Source organism: Oncorhynchus keta, chromosome 35 (genome assembly GCF_023373465.1).
Source record: "Oncorhynchus keta strain PuntledgeMale-10-30-2019 chromosome 35, Oket_V2, whole genome shotgun sequence".
NCBI lineage: Eukaryota > Metazoa > Chordata > Actinopteri > Salmoniformes > Salmonidae > Oncorhynchus > Oncorhynchus keta.
Genome location: NC_068455.1, coordinates 80,048,140 through 80,070,087, shown reverse-complemented (window position 1 = coordinate 80,070,087; position 21,948 = coordinate 80,048,140). Strand labels below are relative to the sequence as shown.

Here is a 21,948-nt window from a genome sequence, read left to right as displayed (position 1 = left end):
TTCTGGAAAACCTGCGTTGAATTTTTAGGGAACTTAACGGAATTTTGAACTCTGAATATGATTCTAACAGAACACTGTTGTATCATAACAGATAGATGAGGAAAACCTGCGTTGAATTTTTAGGGAACTTAACGGAATTTTGGAACTCTGAATATGATTCTAACAGAACACTGTTGTATCATAACAGATAGATGTGGAAAACCTGCGTTGAATTTTTAGGGAACTTAACGGAATTTTGGAACTCTGAATTTGATTCTAACAGAACACTGTTGTATCATAACAGATAGATGTGGAAAAGAAGATGTTTCGTTGACCAGATTGGCGCACATTCAACAAATCTGATGTCACCGAGACGATATTTGTCAAATCCATCATGATTTATGTATTGTAAGAGGCCCACGATGTGGTTACTGAAGTCCAAATTGGATATACTTGTCTGTTTTTCGCTGCATGATATATGGAAGTTGTCCCTATTTAGATTTAAGAAATGGCTGACTAAATGTGAACTCCCGTTCGTATAAGCTGGTTAGCATCGTTAGCATACAGAAATTGGTGGTGGAAGTTTTTTTTAACTGTAATGCGGTTGATTGGTTATGATGACGTGTTGGGGTTGACTTCCATACAAGCATTATACTCTGATTTTTACCTCAACATACCGTGAAATACAAATGTTAACAATAGCCTAAATGTAGGCTAATTCTGCTGGGGGGCAATGAAGAGATTCGGGATCTTTTCCCCCATGACCGTTTCCATGGCAATTCCATTGTTTTGGTTGAGTTCCGTTGAGATCTATTGATACAGAGACTAAAAACAAAAAGCATGCTTCTAGAATACTATGTTTTCTTCTTCTAGAAAACAGTGGAATTGTTCTAGAATACTCTGGTGTTCCGTTATGAGTGATATATTACTGTACTGACAAGCAACAGCAAACTTGATCATAAAGAAACTCATTTGGAATCCTTAACAAGAAAATTATTAATCAAATATTAAGGGCTCGATTCATGAAGATCTACGCTATAGCGTAATAGAAAATCAAAGGCAATGTTCCCGCGTTCCTGGAGACAGCATTCACGGTTCAATCAGAAAATGACCTTTGAATTTAAATCGTGCTGAGCCCTACTTATAAAATTGTATATATTTTTTTGTTTTTTGCTAATGAGAGGGTGAAAACAGCATTGATGAGAGTTAGTTTGCTTATTAATAATAAGGATAAGTCCCAAATATATATACTCTTCCATGTTATCTTTCAACTGTGTCCGTCTCCCAAATAGCAATTTGTTCCCTACGTTAGTGCACTACGTAGGGAAGCAATTTGGAAAGCACCCAGTATTTTCCTTTCTTCTGAAAAATGGTATTGGTTGAATAAATACCTCATCCAAGTGTAAAGTCGCAAGTTGCCTTTATGCTCAATCAATCAAATCAACCAATCATCAATAATGAATGAATTGATTGATTTATTAATATATCTGTGGAGTGTTAGAATAATATAATAATAATAATATATGCCATTTAGCAGACGCTTTATCCAAAGCGACTTACAGTCATGTGTGCATACATTCTTGAACATTACTGAGCATTCCTTATTGATTTTGCAGACAACGATCCTCAAACGAACCATAAATATTATTATTCTATAGAACATACATTTATCAGTATCGTTCTCTAGAACCCATATGAACAATTTGTATCGTTCTCTAGAACCCATACGAACAATTTGTATCGTTCTCTAGAACCCATACGAACAATTTGTATCGTTCTCTAGAACCCATATGAACAATTTGTATCGTTCTCTAGAACCCATACGAACAATTTGTATCGTTCTCTAGAACCCATATGAACAATTTGTATCGTTCTCTAGAACCCATATGGACAATTTGTATCGTTCTCTAGAACCCATATGGACAATTTGTATCGTTCTCTAGAACCCATATGGACAATTTGTATCGTTCTCTAGAACCCATATGAACAATTTGTATCGTTCTCTAGAACCCATATGGACAATTTGTATCGTTCTCTAGAACCTATATGAACAATTTGTATCGTTCTCTAGAACCCAAACGAACAATTTGTATCGTTCTCTAGAACCCATACGAACAATTTGTATCGTTCTCTAGAACCCATACGTACAATTTGTATCGTTCTCTAGAACCCATACGAACAATTTGTATCGTTCTCTAGAACCCATACGAACAATTTGTATCGTTCTCTAGAACCCATACGAACAATTTGTATCGTTCTCTCAGAACCCATACGAACAATTTGTATCGTTCTCTCAGAACCCATACGAACAATTTGTATCGTTCTCTAGAACCCATACGAACAATTTGTATCGTTCTCTAGAACCCATTGAACAATTTGTATCGTTCTCTAGAACCCATACGTACAATTTATATATTGTTCTGTAGACTCCATAGGTTTAAGAACAGATAAACAGGTTGAGATTAGTTTGATATTGAGTCAGATTAACAGGTTGAGACTAATTTGATATTGAGTCAGATTAACAGGTTGAGATTAGTTTGATATTGAGTCAGATTAACAGGTGAGATTAGTTTGATATTGAGTCAGATTACCACGTTTCCACGGTGGGATGGGGAGCTGTGACATCATTTTGGCAAGCCGAGGGCTAGGTCTCAGGACCAATGCTCTCACTGTGCAGCTCTGGCCAATAATAAGGCAGATGAGTGACGTGTCGTCAGTGCAAAGAGAGGAGCAGATTTGATTGGTCGTCATTTAAGTTCACACCAGGAAGTGGTAGACCTTGAAACGGTGATTCTGTCCATCCATCTCTCCATCTCTCTTCTCCCTCCATCCATTCTCCCATACCTCCCTCCCTCTATTACTGTAGGTATCTGTAGACCTTGAAGCAGTGGTTTCCAGAGTCGGCCACCACCACGTGTCCATCAGAGGTGAGAGCCAGACCCTGAGGTCCGTAGAGAGGGTCAGCTGATGTGTTGATATAGGAAAGGAAGGAGCCACTACCGTCAAACACCTGGAGAGGAGAGGGGGAGGATACGTATGTAAATTAACACCTGGAGAGGAGAGGGGAGGGTACTTATGTAAATTAACACCTGGAGAGGAGAGGGGGAGGATACGTATGTAAATTAACACCTGGAGAGGAGAGGGGGAGGATACTTATGTAAATTAACACCTGGAGAGGAGAGGGGGAGGATACGTATGTAAATTAACACCTGGAGAGAAGAGGGGGAGGATAGAATGATGAAAATACTTTTTGAATGTTGATATCTGTTTAAGAATTATGAAGATAAAGTATTCTCAAAGTATTTTTTTAAAGAATTCTGAATGAATGATCTTTTTTCTAAAGTAACTGAAAACAATACTGTACCTGTATTTGAATACTTTTGTACCTGTCTTCAGAAAGTATTCACATGTTTCACTTTTCCCACATTTTGTTAATAAGTTACAGCCTGAATTTAAAATGGATGACATGTTTGTCACACGCATACACACAATACCCCATAATGTCAAAGTGGATGTTTTTCACTTTTTTTTCACAGCTCTTGGAGACTTACCCAGAAAGACTCACAGCTCTTAGAGACTTACCCGGAAAGACTCACAGCCCTTAGAGACTTACCCAGAAAGACTCACAGCCCTTAGAGACTTACCCAGAAAGACTCACAGCCCTTAGAGACTTACCCGGAAAGACTCACAGCTCTTAGAGACTTACCCAGAAAGACTCACAGCTCTTAGAGACTTACCCAGAAACAGTCACAGCTCTTAGAGACTTACCCAGAAAGACTCACAGCTCTTAGAGACTTACCCAGAAAGACTCACAGCTCTTAGAGACTTACCCGGAAACACTCACAGCTCTTAGAGACTTACCCAGAAAGACTCACAGCCCTTAGAGACTTACCCGGAAAGACTCACAGCTCTTAGAGACTTACCCAGAAAGACTCACAGCCCTTAGAGACTTACCCGAAACACTCACAGCTCTTAGAGACTTACCGGAAACACTCACAGCTCTTAGAGACTTACCCAGAAAGACTCACAGCCCTTAGAGACTTACCCGGAAACACTCACAGCTCTTAGAGACTTACCCGGAAACACTCACAGCTCTTGGAGACTTACCCAGAAAGACTCACAGCCCTTAGAGACTTACCCGGAAAGACTCACAGCTCTTAGAGACTTACCCAGAAACACTCACAGCTCTTAGAGACTTACCCAGAAACACTCATAGCTGTAACCGCTGTATTGACTCAGGGGTGTGAATAATTATGTCAATAAATTATTTCTGTACTTAATTTTCAGGAAATTTGCAAACATTTCTAAAACTATGTTTTCACTTTGTCATTATGGGGTATTGTGATGTCATTATGGGGTATTGTGTATAAGATGGGTGTGGAAACACATATCTTTATGGATTAATTTAAAGGATATGAACACTTTCTGAATGCACTGAGTGGCGCAGCGGTCTAAGGCACTGCATCTCAGTGCAAGAGAAGTCACTACAGTGGTTCAAATCTAGGTTGTATCACAGGGCAGAGCACAATTGTCCGGGGTAGGCTGTCATTGTAAATTAGAATTTGTTCATAACTAACTTGCCTGGTTAAATAAATTACATAATAATATAATAAATTAATAATAATATAATAAATTAATAATAATATAATACATTAATAATACTATAATAAATTACATAATAATATAATAAATTAATAACAATATAATACATTAATAATAATATAATAAATTAATAACAATATAATAAATTAATAACAATATAATAAATTAATAATAATATAATACATTAATAATAATATAATACATTAATAATAATATAATAAATTAATAATAATATAATACATTAATAATAATATAATAAATTAATAACAATATAATAAATTACATAATAATATAATAAATTACATAATAATATAATAAATTAATAATAATATAATAAATTAATAACAATATAATACATTAATAATAATATAATACATTACATAATAATATAATACATTACATAATAATATAATAAATTAATAAATAATACATTATTATATACGTGGCTGTTGTGGATGTGGCATTCTCTCAGCCAACTTCACCTGGAATGCTTTTCCAACAGTCTTGAAGAAGTTCCCACATATTCTGAGCACTTGTTGGCTGTTTTTCCTTCACTCTGCGGTCCAACTCATCCCAAACCATCTCAATTGGGTTGAGTGTTGAGATTCGGTGATGGTGGAGGCCAGGTCATCTGTTGCAGCACTCCATCACTCTCCTTTTTGGGCAAATAGCCCTTACACAGCCTGGAGGTGTGTTGGGTCCTGTTGAAAAACAAATGATAGTCCCACTAAGCGCAAACCAGATGGGATGGCGTATCGCTCCAGAATAATGTGGTAGCCATGCTGGTTAAGTGTGCCTTTAAAAAAAAATCACTGACAGTGTCACCAGCAAAGCACCGCCACACAATCACACCTCCTCCTCCATGCTTCACAGTGGGAACACCACACATGCGGAGATCATCCGGTCACCTACTCTGCGTCTCACAAAGACACAGCGGGTTTGGAATCAAAAATCTGAAATTTGGACTCATCAGACCAAAGGACAGAATTCCACCGGTCTAATATCCATTGCTTGTGTTTCTCGGCCCAAGCAAGTCTCTTCTTCTTATTGGTGTCCTTTAGTAGTGGTTTCTTTGCAGCAAAGGCACACCTGTTATTAATTTAAATGCTTTCCAGGTGTTTACCTCATGAAGCTGGTTGAGAGAATGCAAAGAGTGTGCAAAGCTGTCATCAAGGCAAAGGGTGGCTACTTTGAAGAATCTCAAATCTAAACAATATACTGATTTGTTTAACACTTTTTTGGTTACTACATGATTCCGTATGTGTTTTTTCATAGTTTTGATGTCTTCACTATTATTCTACAATGTAGAAAATAGTAAAAAGAAAAACCCTTGAATGAGTAGGTGTGTCCAAACCTTTGACTGGTACTGTATATCTATGTAGATATATATCTATATATAAAACTATACCTGTATATGACTGGTACTGTATATCTATATATATATATCTCTATATATAAAACTATACCTGTATATGACTGGTACTGTATATCTATATATATATATATATATATATAAAACTATACCTGTATATGACTGGTACTGTATATCTATATATATATATCTCTATATATAAAACTATACCTGTATATGACTGGTACTGTATATCTATATATATATCTATATATATATAAAACTATACCTGTATGACTGGTACTGTATATCTATATATATATATCTCTATATATAAAACTATACCTGTATATGACTGGTACTGTATATCTATATATATATATCTCTATATATAAACTATACCTGTATATGACTGGTACTGTATATCTATATATATATATCTCTATATATAAAACTATACCTGTATATGACTGGTACTGTATATCTATCTATATATATATATATAAACTATACCTGTATATGACTGGTACTGTATATCTATATATATATATCTCTATATATAAAACTATACCTGTATATGACTGGTACTGTATATCTATATATATATCTATATATATATAAAACTATACCTGTATGACTGGTACTGTATATCTATATATATATATCTCTATATATAAAACTATACCTGTATATGACTGGTACTGTATATCTATATATATATATATATATATATCTATATATAAAACTATACCTGTATATGACTGGTACTGTATATCTATATATATATATATATATATATATATATATATATATATATATATATATATATAAAACTATACCTGTATGACTGGTACTGTATATCTATATATTTATATCTATATATAAAACTATACCTGTATGACTGGTACTGTATATCTATATATTTATATCTATATATAAAACTATACCTGTATGACTGGTACTGTATATCTATATATATATATATCTATACCTGTATGACTGGTACTGTATATCTATATATAAAACTATACCTGTATGACTGGTACTGTATATCTATATCTATATATATCTATATATCTATATATATATATATATATATATATATATATAAAACTATACTTGTATGACTGGTACTGTATATCTATATATATATCTCTATATATAAAACTATACCTGTATGACTGGTACTGTATATCTATATCTATATATATATATATATATATATATATATATATATATATATATATATAAAACTATACCTGTATGACTGGTACTGTATATCTATATATATATATATATATCTCTATATAAAACTATACCTGTATGACTGGTACTGTATATCTATATATTTATATCTATATATTAAACTATACCTGTATGACTGGTACTGTATATCTATATATTTATATCTATATATAAAACTATACCTGTATGACTGGTACTGTATATCTATATATATATATCTATACCTGTATGACTGGTACTGTATATCTATATATAAAACTATACCTGTATGACTGGTACTGTATATCTATATCTATATATATCTATACCTGTATGACTGGTACTGTATATCTATATATATATATCTATACCTGTATGACTGGTACTGTATATCTATATATAAAACTATACCTGTATGACTGGTACTGTATATCTATATCTATATATATCTATATATATATATATATATATATATATATATAAAACTATACCTGTATGACTGGTACTGTATATCTATATATATATCTCTATATATAAAACTATACCTGTATGACTGGTACTGTATATATATATATATATATATATATATATATATATATATATATATATATATCTATATATAAAACTATACCTGTATATGACTGGTACTGTATATCTATATATCTATATCTATATATAAAACTATACCTGTATGACTGGTACTGTATATCTATATATATATATATATCTATACCTGTATGACTGGTACTGTATATCTATATATATATATCTCTATATATAAAACTATACCTGTATGACTGGTACTGTATGTCTATATCTACATATATCTATACCTGTATGACTGGTACTGTATATCTATATATAAAACTATACCTGTATGACTGGTACTGTATATCTATATCTATATATATCTATATATATATATATATATATATATATATATATAAAACTATACCTGTATGACTGGTACTGTATATCTATATATATATCTCTATATATAAAACTATACCTGTATGACTGGTACTGTATATCTATATATATATATATATATATATATATATATATATATATATATATATATATAAAACTATACCTGTATATGACTGGTACTGTATATCTATATATATATATATTTATATATCTATATATAAAACTATACCTGTATGACTGGTACTGTATATCTATATCTATAAATATCTATATCTATATATAGATATATATATAAAACTATACCTGTATGACTGGTACTGTATATCTATATATATATCTCTATATATAAAACTATACCTGTATGACTGGTACTGTATATCTATATATATATATATATATATATATATATATATATATATATATATATATATATATATATATATATATATATATATATAAAACTATACCTGTATATGACTGGTACTGTATATCTATATATATCTATATATATATATATCTATATATAAAACTATACCTGTATGACTGGTACTGTATATCTATATATATTTATATATATCTATACCTGTATGACTGGTACTGTATATCTATATATATATCTCTATATATAAAACTATACCTGTATGACTGGTACTGTATATCTATATATATATATCTATATATAAAACTATACCTGTATGACTGGTACTGTATATCTATATATATATCTATATATAAAACTATACCTGTATGACTGGTACTGTATATCTATATATATATATCTATATATAAAACTATACCTGTATGACTGGTACTGTATATCTATATATATCTATATATTAAACTATACCTGTATGACTGGTACTGTATATCTATATATATATATCTATATATTAAACTATACCTGTATGACTGGTACTGTATATCTATATATATATATCTATATATAAAACTATACCTGTATGACTGGTACTGTATATCTATATATATATCTCTATATATAAACCTATACCTGTATGACTGGTACTGTATATCTATATATCTATATCTATACCTGTATGACTGGTACTGTATATCTATATATATATATCTATACCTGTATGCGGCTGGTACTGTATATCTATATATTAAACTATACCTGTATGACTGGTACTGTATATCTATATATATCTATACCTGTATGACTGGTACTGTATATCTATATCTATATCTATATATTAAACTATACCTGTATGACTGGTACTGTATATCTATATATATATCTATACCTGTATGACTGGTACTGTATATCTATATATAAAACTATACCTGTATACGGCTGTTGCCCCAGTCAGCTACAATGATGTTCCCGTTCACATCGACGGCCACGCCTGTAGGAGCATTAAACTGACCGTTGCCCTCTCCGTTAGATCCAAACTTCAACAGCAGCTCTCCCTCTGGGGTGAACACCTGGGAGGGAGGGAGGGGGAGGAGGAGCGAGGGAGCGAGAGAGAGAGAGAGAGAGAGAGAGAGAGAGAGAGGAGAGAGAGAGAGAGAGAGAGAGAGAGAGAGAGAGAGAGAGAGAGAGAGAGAGAGAGAGAGAGAGAGAGAGAGAGAGGGAGGGAGGGAGGGAGGGGAGGGAGGGAGGGAGGGGGAGAGAGAGAGAGAGAGAGAGAGAGAGAGAGAGAGAGAGAGAGAGAGAGAGAGAGAGAGAGGGGGAGAGAGAGAGAGAGGGAGAGAGGGAGGGGAGGGAGAGAGAGAGAGAGAGAGAGAGAGAGAGAGAGAGAGAGAGAGAGAGGAGGGAGGGAGAGGGAGCGAGCGGGAAATGGGGATTTTTAAATTGAACCAGGACTTTTCCCCATTCATTCTGTTGGTTTAATTAACGAAGGTCATGTTTAGTTGATCCACCAGACCTAGTAAATATTGGGTGGAAGTGTCCTGATAAGTTAGTTGCTTACCTTGACTGAGTGGTTGTGAAAGTCTGTCACTATGATCTCATTGTTGTTGTTGACAGCTGCAAAATGAGGACCTGGTCGGAAGAGAGGAGAGTGGAGGCAATGAGGTGGAGAGAGGAGGAAAGGAGGTGGAGAGAGGAGGAAAGGAGGTGGAGAGAGGAGGAAAGGAGGTGGAGAGAGGAGGAAAGGAGGTGGAGAGAGGAGGAAAGGAGGTGGAGAGAGGAGGAAAGGAGTAAGTGGAGAGAGGAGGAAAGGAGGTGGAGAGTGGAGGCAATGAGGTGGAGAGAGGAGGAAACGAGGTGGAGAGAGGAGGAAAGGAGGTGGAGAGAGGAGGAAAGGAGGCGGGAGAGAGGAGGAAAGGAGGTGGAGAGAGGAGGAAAGGAGTAAGTGGAGAGAGGAGGAAAGGAGTAAGTGGAGAGAGGAGGAAAGGAGGTGGAGAGAGGAGGAAAGGAGGTGGAGAGAGGAGGCAATGAGGTGGAGAGAGGAGGCAAGGAGGTGGAGAGAGGAGGAAAGGAGGTGGAGAGAGGAGGAAAGGAGGTGGAGAGAGGAGGAAAGGAGTAAGTGGAGAGAGGAGGAAAGGAGGTGGAGAGAGGAGGAAAGGAGTAAGTGGAGAGAGGAGGAAAGGAGGTGGAGAGAGGAGGAAAGGAGTAAGTGGAGAGAGGAGGAAAGGAGTAAGTGGAGAGAGGAGGAAAGGAGGTGGAGAGAGGAGGAAAGGAGTAAGTGGAGAGAGGAGGAAAGGAGGTGGAGAGAGGAGGAAAGGAGGTGGAGAGAGGAGGAAAGGAGTAAGTGGAGAGAGGAGGAAAGGAGGTGGAGAGAGGAGGAAAGGAGTAAGTGGAGAGAGGAGGAAAGGAGGTGGAGAGAGGAGGAAACGAGGTGGAGAGAGGAGGAAAGGAGGTGGAGAGAGGAGGAAAGGAGGCGGAGAGAGGAGGAAAGGAGGTGGAGAGAGGAGGAAAGGAGGCGGAGAGAGGAGGAAAGGAGGAAGTGGAGAGAGGAGGAAAGGAGGTGGGAGAGAGGAGGAAAGGAGGTGGAGAGAGGAGGAAAGGAGTAAGTGGAGAGAGGAGGAAAGGAGGTGGAGAGAGGAGGAAAGGAGGTGGAGAGAGAGGAAAGGAGGCGGAGAGAGGAGGAAAGGAGGTGGAGAGGAGGAAAGGAGGCGGAGAGAGGAGGAAAGGAGGTGGAGAGAGGAGGAAAGGAGGTGGAGAGAGGAGGAAAGGAGGTGGAGAGAGGAGGAAAGGAGGTGGAGAGAGGAGGAAAGGAGTAAGTGGAGAGAGGAGGAAAGGAGGTGGAGAGAGGAGGAAAGGAGGTGGAGAGAGGAGGAAAGGAGGTGGAGAGAGGAGGAAAGGAGGAAGTGGAGAGAGGAGGAAAGGAGGTGGAGAGAGGAGGAAAGGAGGTGGAGAGAGGAGGAAAGGAGGTGGAGAGAGGAGGAAAGGAGGTGGAGAGAGGAGGAAAGGAGGTGGAGAGAGGAGGAAAGGAGGTGGAGAGAGGAGGAAAGGAGGCGGAGAGAGGAGGAAAGGGGAGTAAGTGGAGAGAGGAGGAAAGGAGGTGGAGAGAGGAGGAAAGGAGGCGGAGAGAGGAGGAAAGGAGGTGGAGAGAGGAGGAAACGAGGTGGAGAGAGGAGGAAAGGAGGTGGAGAGAGGAGGAAAGGAGGTGGAGAGAGGAGGAAAGGAGGCGGAGAGAGGAGGAAAGGAGGTGGAGAGAGGAGGAAAGGAGGCGGAGAGAGGAGGAAAGGAGGTGGAGAGAGGAGGAAACGAGGTGGAGAGAGGAGGAAAGGAGGTGGAGAGAGGAGGAAAGGAGGTGGAGAGAGGAGGAAAGGAGGTGGAGAGAGGAGGAAACGAGGTGGAGAGAGGAGGAAAGGAGGTGGAGAGAGGAGGAAATGAGGTGGAGAGAGAAGGAAACGAGGTGGAGAGAGAAGGAAACGAGGTGGAGAGAGAAGGAAATGAGGTGGAGAGAGGAGGAAAGGAGTATGTGGAGAGAGGACAAATGAAGAGGAGGTGGAGAGAGGATGAGAGGAGGTGGAGAGAGGAGGAAAGGAGTAAGTGGAGAGAGGAGAGGACAAATGAAGAGGAGGTGGAGAGAGGAGGTGGAGGGAGAAGGAGAGGTGAAGAGGAAGTGGAGTGAGGAGGAGAGGAGGTGGAGAGAGGAGGCAATGAGGTGGAGAGAGAAGGAAACGAGGTGGAGAGAGAAGGAAATGAGGTGGAGAGAGGAGGAAAGGAGTATGTGGAGAGAGGACAAATGAAGAGGAGGTGGAGAGAGGAGGAGAGGTGAAGAGGAAGTGGAGAGAGGAGGAGAGATGGATCATGATCATCACCATCATTATCATTCCCATCATCATCACCATCATCATCATCAACACACCTGCAAACTGTTTGTCTCCGTTGCCGCGGCTACCGAATTTAGAAACGAGCTTGCCGGTTGGCTGGAAAGATGAAGACGGTGCATGCCTTGTTGTCAACGACGATCACATGACCGTTCTGATCCACTGACACGCCCTTCGGTCCCATTAGCCTACCAGAGCCCAGCTTGGCCTGACAGACAGACAGATGACACAACCAATCAGAGGACAGGTAAGCCTGACATACAGCTAACACAACCAATCAGAGGACAGCTTGGCCTGAAAATAGAATAAAGTTACCTGTATGTCACCTATAGATTGTTGTGCTCAGACATTTGGAGGGGTAGATGCCCAAAGTCCCCCAAAAAAAAAAAAGTGCCATTTTGTTATGTTCCTTATTCTAAAATGGATTATATTTTTAAAAAATGTACTCAGCAATCTAAACACAATATCCTATAATGACAAAGGGAAGATTTTCCGAAATTTTTTGTGAATTTATAAAAAAAAATAAAAAAAAAACAGAAATACCTTATTTGCATAAGTATTCAGACCCTTTGCTATGAACGTGTAAATATGTGCAGGTGCATCCTGTTTCCATTGATCAACTTGATTGGAGTCCACCTGTGGTAAATTTGATTGATTGGATATGATTTAGAAAAGCACACACCTGTCACATCAAAAACCCAAGCCATGAGGTCGAAGGAATTGTCCATAGAGCTTCGAGACAGGATTGTGTCGAGGTACAGATCTGGGGAAAGGTACCACAACATTTATGAAGCATTGAAAGTCTCTAAGAACACAGTGGCCTCCATCATTCTTAAATGGAAGAAGTTTGGAACTACCAAGACTCTTCCAAGAGGTGGCTGGCCGCTGGCAAAACTGAGCAATCGGGGGAGACGAGCCTTTGTCAGGGAGGTGACCAAGAACCCGATGGTCACTCTGACAGAGCTCTAGTGTTCCTCTATGGAGATGGGAGAACCTTCCAGAAGGACAACCAATATTGAAGGTTCACCTTCCATCAGGACAACAACCCTAAGCACACAGCCAAGACAATGCAGGAGTGGCTTCCGGAAAATTCTTTGAATGTCCTTAAGTGGCCCAACCAGAGCCCGGACTTGAACCCAATCGAACATTTGGAGAGACCTGAAAATAGCTGTGCAGAGACTCTCCCCATCCAACCCGACAGAACTTGAGAGGATCTGCAGAGAAGAATGGGAGAAACTCCCCAAATATAAGTGTGCCAAGTTTGTAGCGTCAAACCCAAGAAGACTCGAGGCTGGAATCGCTGCCAAAGATGTTTCAACAAATTAGTGAGTAAATGATCTGAGTACTTATGTAAATGTAATATTTCAGTTGTTTATTTTTTATATATGTGCAAAAATATATATATTTTTACTGTTTTTGCTTTTTCATTGTAGGATATTGTGTGTAGCTTGATGAGGGGAAAAAATAATTGAATCCGTTTTGGGATTATTATTATTCTCCACAGGGCAGACTACAGGCAGAATACTGTTATTCTCCACAGGGCAGACTACAGGCAGAATAACGTTATTCTCCACAGGGCAGACTACAGGCAGAATAACGTTATTCTCCACAGGGCAGACTACAGGCAGAATAACGTTATTCTCCACAGGGCAGACTACAGGCAGAATACCGTTATTCTCCACAGGTCGGACTACAGGCAGAATACCGTTATTCTCCACAGGGCAGACTACAGGCAGAATACCATTATTCTCCACAGGGCAGACTACAGGCAGAATACCATTATTCTCCACAGGGCAGACTACAGGCAGAATACCGTTATTCTCCACAGGTCAGACTACAGGCAGAATACCGTTATTCTCCACAGGGCAGACTACAGGCAGAATACCGTTATTCTCCACAGGGCAGACTACAGGCAGAATACCGTTATTCTCCACAGGGCAGACTACAGGCAGAATACCGTTATTCTCCACAGGGCAGACTACAGGCAGAATACCGTTATTCTCCACAGGTCAGACTACAGGCAGAATACCGTTATTCTCCACAGGTCGGACTACAGGCAGAATACCGTTATTCTCCACAGGTCGGACTACAGGCAGAATACCGTTATTCTCCACAGGGCAGACTACAGGCAGAATACCATTATTCTCCACAGGGCAGACTACAGGCAGAATACAGTTATTCTCCACAGGTCAGTAACAGCTAGTAAAGTTATGCAGCTTCTGGTCAGCTAGCTAGTAATGTTATGTAGCTTCTGGTCAGCTACCTAGCTAGTAATGTTATGCAGCTTCATGTCAGCTAGCTAGTAATGTTATGTAGCTTCTGGTCAGCTACCTAGCTAGTAATGTTATGCAGCTTCTGGTCAGCTACCTAGCTAGTAAAGTTGTGCAGCTTCCGGTCAGCTATCTAGGAACGTTATGCAGCTTCTGGTCAGCTACCTAGCTAGTATTGTTATGTAGCTTCTGGTCAGCTACCTAGCTAGTAACATTATGCAGCTTCCGGTCAGCTACCTAGTAAAGTTATGTAGCTTCCGGTCAGCTAACTAGTAACGTTAATCAGCTTCTGGTCAGCTAGCTAGTAATGTTATGCAGCTTCCAGTCAGCTGGCTAACTAGCCAAAGATATACAGCTGGCTAGCTAGTAATGTTGTGCCACTGCCGGTTAGCTGGCTAGCTAGTATGCAGCTAGCTAGTTAACCAATAACGTGCAGCTGGCTAGCTAGTAATGATATGCAGCTTCCGGTCAGCTCGCTAGCTAATCAGTAATATGCAGTTGGCTAGCTAGCTAGTTAATAATATAGCTAGGAAAAGGAAACAACTTAATACAGTTGAACTAAGAATGTATGCCCGTGGAGGAGGAAGGGGAGGAGCATCCTCCTCAGAGAATTTCATAAAAATAAAAATAGTGAAACATAAAAAAAAAAGTATCCTTTTTTAGATAACTTCAACAGTGAAGTGGCGACTCCCGGGATGCTGGCCAAAGAAAAAGCCATATCTCAGACTGGCCAACAAAAAGAAAAAGATTAAGATAGGCAAAAGAACACAGACACTGGACAGAGGTACTTTGGGGACAGAAAGGCTAGCATCCCGGAGCTGCCTCTTCACTGTTGACATTGAGACTGGTGTTTTGCAGGCACTATTTATTAATCAAGCTGCCAGCTGTTTGTGCTGGTTCTGTGAAGGAGTAGTACACAGCGTTGTACGAGATCTTCAGTTTCTTGGCAATTTCTCACAATTGCTAGCCTTCATTTCTCAGAACAAGAATAGACTGATGAGTTTCAGAAGAAAGTTATTTGTTTCTGGCCATTTGGAGCCTATAATCAAACCCACAAATGCTGATGCTCCAAGTACTCAACTAGTCTAAAGAAGGCCAGTTTTACTGCTTCTTTAATCAGAACAACAGTTTTTAGCTGTGCTAACAATTAGAAAGGGTTTTCTAATGATCAATTAGCCTTTTAAAATGATAAACTTGGATTAGCTAACACAACGTGCCATTGGAACACAGGAGTGATGGTTGCTGATAATGGGCCTCTGTACGCCTGTCTAAATATTCAATAAAAAAAATCTGCCGTTTCCAGCTACAATTGTCATTTACAACATTAACAATGTCTACACTGAATTTCTGATCATTTTGATGTTATTTTAACGGACAAAAATGTGCTTTTCTTTCAAAAACAAGGACATTTATAAGTGACCCAAACTTTTGAACGGGTAGTTGTTGTATTTTTTTCAAATTCACTTAGTTAGCTAGCAAATGCAGCTAGCTAATTTAGCCTGCTCAAACACCCGGCTCAAACAGAGAGAAATGCTATGTTAGCTAGCTGGCTATGGCTATCCAACAGAGAGGGATGCTATGTTAGCTAGCTGGCTATAACAGAGGGATGCTATGTTAGCTAGCTCGCTATAACAGAGGGATGCTATGTTAGCAAGCTGGCTATAACAGGGGGATGCTATGTTAGCTAGCTCGCTATAACAGAGGGATGCTATGTTAGCAAGCTGGCTATAACAGGGGATGCTATGTTAGCTAGCTGGCTATAACAGAGGGATGCTATGTTAGCTAGCTGGCTATAAAAGAGGGATGCTATGTTAGCTAGCTGGCTATAACAGAGGATGCTATGTTAGCTAGCTGGCTATAAAAGAGGGATGCTATGTTAGCTAGCTGGCTATAACAGAGGGATGCTATGTTAGCTAGCTGGCTATAACAGAGGGATGCTATGTAAGGGTTTTATTAATGTATTGCCACGGGTCCTGTACGTGTAACTGCTAAACTGTTTGCTGACTGTACACTGTACTGCATGATCGTAGCAGGTTTTCTAACGCGTTGGTTCCAGTAGCTATTTTCACTATGACGTTAGCTAATAATGGTGACAATGATGTAGGCTGTGTGTAGCGGTTAGCGGTTAGCGGTTACGGTATGAAGGTTTGGCTTGGAAAAGTTTTTTTTTTTTTCCGCCTGGTCACAGAGAGCTGATGTGTTGTGCAGTGAAGTCCACAAGCGAAAGGGAAAATGTGAGTGGAGGATGATGGGAGAAGGAATTATAAAACAATAAAAGGGATCATGCTGTTTGTATGTGGCTGCTGTGACAGTGAACTGTGTTTGCGTGTGATCAGGGGTGTAGATGGAAGCAAAGTATAAACATTCCTGAATTTGACCAATAGAAACTCTCGCTTGAAACTCTTCGACTAATGATTACAGGTGGATGCAGGCAATAAAGATTACAGGTGGATGCAGGCAATAATGATTACAGGTGGATGCAGGCAATAATGATTACAGGTGGATGCAGGCAATAATGATTACAGGTGGATGCAGGCAACAATGATTACAGGTGGATGCAGGCAATAATGATTACAGGTGGATGCAGGCAATAATGATTACAGGTGGATGCAGGCAATAATGATTACAGGTGGATGCAGGCAATAATGATTACAGGTGGATGCAGGCAATAATGATTACAGGTGGACGCAGGCAATAATGATTACAGGTGGATGCAGGCAATAAAGATTACAGGTGGATGCAGGCAATAATGATTACAGGTGGATGCAGGCAATAATGATTACAGGTGGATGCAGGCAATAATGATTACAGGTGGACGCAGGCAATAATGATTACAGGTGGATGCAGGCAATAATGATTACAGGTGGACGCAGGCAATAATGATTGTGTCACTTTCTGTCACCTTGATTACTCAAAATCCTCTCTACCTGTGCACCTACGTTGTAAACTTTAATTCCTAAGGTTGTAGCAACCTCGTGATAGGGAACATTTGTAGTAACCTAAACCTATCAATGTTACATTGAACTGGGTGAATATGAATGACAGTAACCTAAACCTATCACTGTTACATTGAACTGGGTGAATATGAATGACAGTAACCTAAACCTGTCACTGTTACATTGAACTGGGTGAATATGAATGACAGTAACCTAAACCTGTCACTGTTACATTGAACTGGGTGAATATGAATGACAGTAACCTAAACCTGTCACTGTTACATTGAACTGGGTGAATATGAATGACAGTAACCTAAACCTGTCACTGTTACATTGAACTGGGTGAATATGAATGACAGTAACCTAAACCTGTCACTGTTACATTGAACTGGGTGAATATGAATGACAGTAACCTAAACCCGTCACTGTTACATTGAACTGGGTGAATATGAATGACAGTAACCTAAACCTGTCACTGTTACATTGAACTGGGTGAATATGAATGACAGTATCCTAAACCTGTCACATTGAACTGGGTGAATATGAATGACAGTAACCTAAACCTGTCACTGTTACATTGAACTGGGTGAATATGAATGACAGTAACCTAAACCTGTCACTGTTACATTGAACTGGGTGAATATGAATGACAGTAACCTAAACCTGTCACTGTTACATTGAACAGGGTGAATATGAATGACAGTAACCTAAACCTGTCACTGTTACATTGAACTGGGTGAATATGAATGACAGTAACCTAAACCTGTCACTGTTACATTGAACTGGGTGAATATGAATGACAGTAACCTAAACCTGTCACTGTTACATTGAACTGGGTGAATATGAATGACAGTATCCTAAACCTATCACTGTTACATTGAACTGGGTGAATATGAATGACAGTAACCTAAACCTATCACTGTTACATTGAACTGGGTGAATATGAATGACAGTAACCTAAACCTGTCACTGTTACATTGAACTGGGTGAATATGAATGACAGTAACCTAAACCTGTCACTGTTACATTGAACTGGGTGAATATGAATGACAGTAACCTAAACCTGTCACATTGAACTGGGTGAATATGAATGACAGTAACCTAAACCTGTCACTGTTACATTGAACTGGGTGAATATGAATGACAGTAACCTAAACCTGTCACTGTTACATTGAACTGGGTGAATATGAATGACAGTAACCTAAACCTGTCACTGTTACATTGAACTGGGTGAATATGAATGACAGTAACCTAAACCTGTCACTGTTACATTGAACTGGGTGAATATGAATGACAGTAACCTAAACCTGTCACTGTTACATTGAACTGGGTGAATATGAATGACAGTAACCTAAACCTGTCACATTGAACTGGGTGAATATGAATGACAGTAACCTAAACCTGTCACTGTTACATTGAACTGGGTGAATATGAATGACAGTAACCTAAACCTGTCACTGTTACATTGAACTGGGTGAATATGAATGACAGTAACCTAAACCTGTCACTGTTACATTGAACTGGGTGAATATGAATGACAGTAACCTAAACCCGTCACTGTTACATTGAACTGGGTGAATATGAATGACAGTAACCTAAACCTGTCACTGTTACATTGAACTGGGTGAATATGAATGACAGTAACCTAAACCTGTCACTGTTACATTGAACTGGGTGAATATGAACGACAGTAACCTAAACCTGTCACTGTTACATTGAGCTGGGTGAATATGAACGACAGTAACCTAAACCTGTCACTGTTACATTGAACTGGGTGAATATGAACGACAGTAACCTAAACCTGTCACTGTTACATTGAGCTGGGTGAATATGAAAGACAGTAACCTAAACCTATCACTGTTACATTGAACAGGGTGAATATGAATGACAGTAACCTAAACCCGTCACTGTTACATTGACCTGGGTGAATATGAATGACAGTAACCTGTCACTGTTACATTGAGCTGGGTGAATATGAATCATCCAGTATGCTGTAATAGAAATAAGGTCATGCTGATGAAAATGATTTAAAGTGACGTTAAAATGTTATAATAAAATAAAAAACACCAATCTGAAAGTTCGCTTTTCTGTAGGGAAGATGCTCAGGTACCCTTAGACCTCCATCTGTGCACGTGCCTGCCTATATGTCGCCTGTATGTCACCTGTATGTCTCCTGTATGTCACCTGTATGTCTCCTGTATGTCGCCTGTATGTCTCCTGTATGTCGCCTGTATGTCTCCTGTATGTCGCCTATATGTCGCCTGTATGTCTCCTGTATGTCACCTGTATGTCTCCTGTATGTCGCCTGTATGTCTCCTGTATGTCACCTGTATGTCTCCTGTATGTCACCTGTATGTCACCTGTATGTCTCCTGTATGTCACCTGTATGTCACATGTATGTCTCCTGTATGTCACCTGTATGTCTCCTGTATGTCACCTGTATGTCTCCTGTATGTCACCTGTATGTCACCTGTATGTCTCCTGTATGTCTCCTGTATGTCTCCTGTATGTCTCCTGTATGTCACCTGTATGTCTCCTGTATGTCACCTGTATGTCACCTGTATGTCACCTGTATGTCACCTGTATGTCACCTGTATGTCTCCTGTATGTCTCCTGTATGTCACCTGTATGTCACCTGTATGTCACCTGTATGTCTCCTGTATGTCACCTGTATGTCACCTGTATGTCACCTGTATGTCTCCTGTATGTCTCCTGTATGTCTCCTGTATGTCACCTGTATGTCACCTGTATGTCACCTGTATGTCTCCTGTATGTCTCCTGTATGTCTCCTGTATGTCACCTGTATGTCACCTGTATGTCTCCTGTATGTCTCCTGTATGTCTCCTGTATGTCACCTGTATGTCTCCTGTATGTCACCTGTATGTCACCTGTATGTCTCCTGTATGTCACCTGTATGTCACCTGTATGTCACCTGTATGTCTCCTGTATGTCTCCTGTATGTCACCTGTATGTCTCCTGTATGTCACCTGTATGTCACCTGTATGTCTCCTGTATGTCTCCTGTATGTCTCCTGTATGTCTCCTGTATGTCACCTGTATGTCTCCTGTATGTCTCCTGTATGTCACCTCTATGTCACCTGTATGTCTCCTGTATGTCACCTGTATGTCACATGTATGACTCCTGTATGTCACCTGTATGTCTCCTGTATGTCACCTGTATGTCTCCTGTATGTCACCTGTATGTCACCTGTAAATCTCCTGTATGTCTCCTATATGTCTCCTGTATGTCTCCTGTATGTCTCCTGTATGTCGCCTGTATGTCACCTGTATGTCACCTGTATGTCGCCTGTATGTCTCCTGTATGTCGCCTGTATGTCACCTGTATGTCTCCTGTATGTCTACTGTATGTCTCCTGTATGTCGCCTGTATGTCTCCTGTATGTCGCCTGTATGTCTCCTGTATGTCTCCTGTATGTCACCTGTATGTCACCTGTATGTCTCCTGTATGTCTCCTGTATGTCCCCTGTATGTCTCCTGTATGTCTCCTGTATGTCACCTGTATGTCACCTGTATGTCTCCTGTATGTCGCCTGTATGTCTCCTGTATGTCACCTGTATGTCACCTGTATGTCTCCTGTATGTCTCCTGTATGTCACCTCTATGTCACCTGTATGTCTCCTGTATGTCTCCTGTATGTCTCCTGTATGTCGCCTATATGTCGCCTGTATGTCTCCTGTATGTCACCTGTATGTCTCCTGTATGTCGCCTGTATGTCTCCTGTATGTCACCTGTATGTCACCTGTATGTCTCCTGTATGTCACCTGTATGTCTCCTGTATGTCACCTGTATGTCACCTGTATGTCTCCTGTATGTCTCCTGTATGTCGCCTGTATGTCGCCTGTATGTCGCCTGTATGTCACCTGTATGTCACCTGTATGTCACCTGTATGTCACCTGTATGTCACCTGTATGTCTCCTGTATGTCACCTGTATGTCTCCTGTATGTCACCTGTATGTCTCCTGTATGTCACCTGTATGTCACCTGTATGTCACCTGTATGTCTCCTGTATGTCTCCTGTATGTCTCCTGTATGTCACCTGTATGTCACCTGTATGTCACCTGTATGTCACCTGTATGTCTCCTGTATGTCTCCTGTATGTCACCTGTATGTCACCTGTATGTCTCCTGTATGTCTCCTGTATGTCTCCTGTATGTCACCTGTATGTCTCCTGTATGTCACCTGTATGTCACCTGTATGTCTCCTGTATGTCTCCTGTATGTCACCTGTATGTCACCTGTATGTCACCTGTATGTCTCCTGTATGTCTCCTGTATGTCACCTGTATGTCTCCTGTATGTCACCTGTATGTCACCTGTATGTCTCCTGTATGTCGCCTGTATGTCTCCTGTATGTCACCTGTATGTCACCTGTATGTCTCCTGTATGTCTCCTGTA

General features: G+C 39.4%; 1 pseudogene; it reads right to left on the bottom strand.

The window, feature by feature from the left end:
- Window positions 1–1,540: 1,540 nt before the first annotated feature.
- The window catches only part of LOC127915543 (tripartite motif-containing protein 2-like), a 44,743-nt pseudogene continuing 24,335 nt past the window's right edge, over window positions 1,541–21,948 (bottom strand).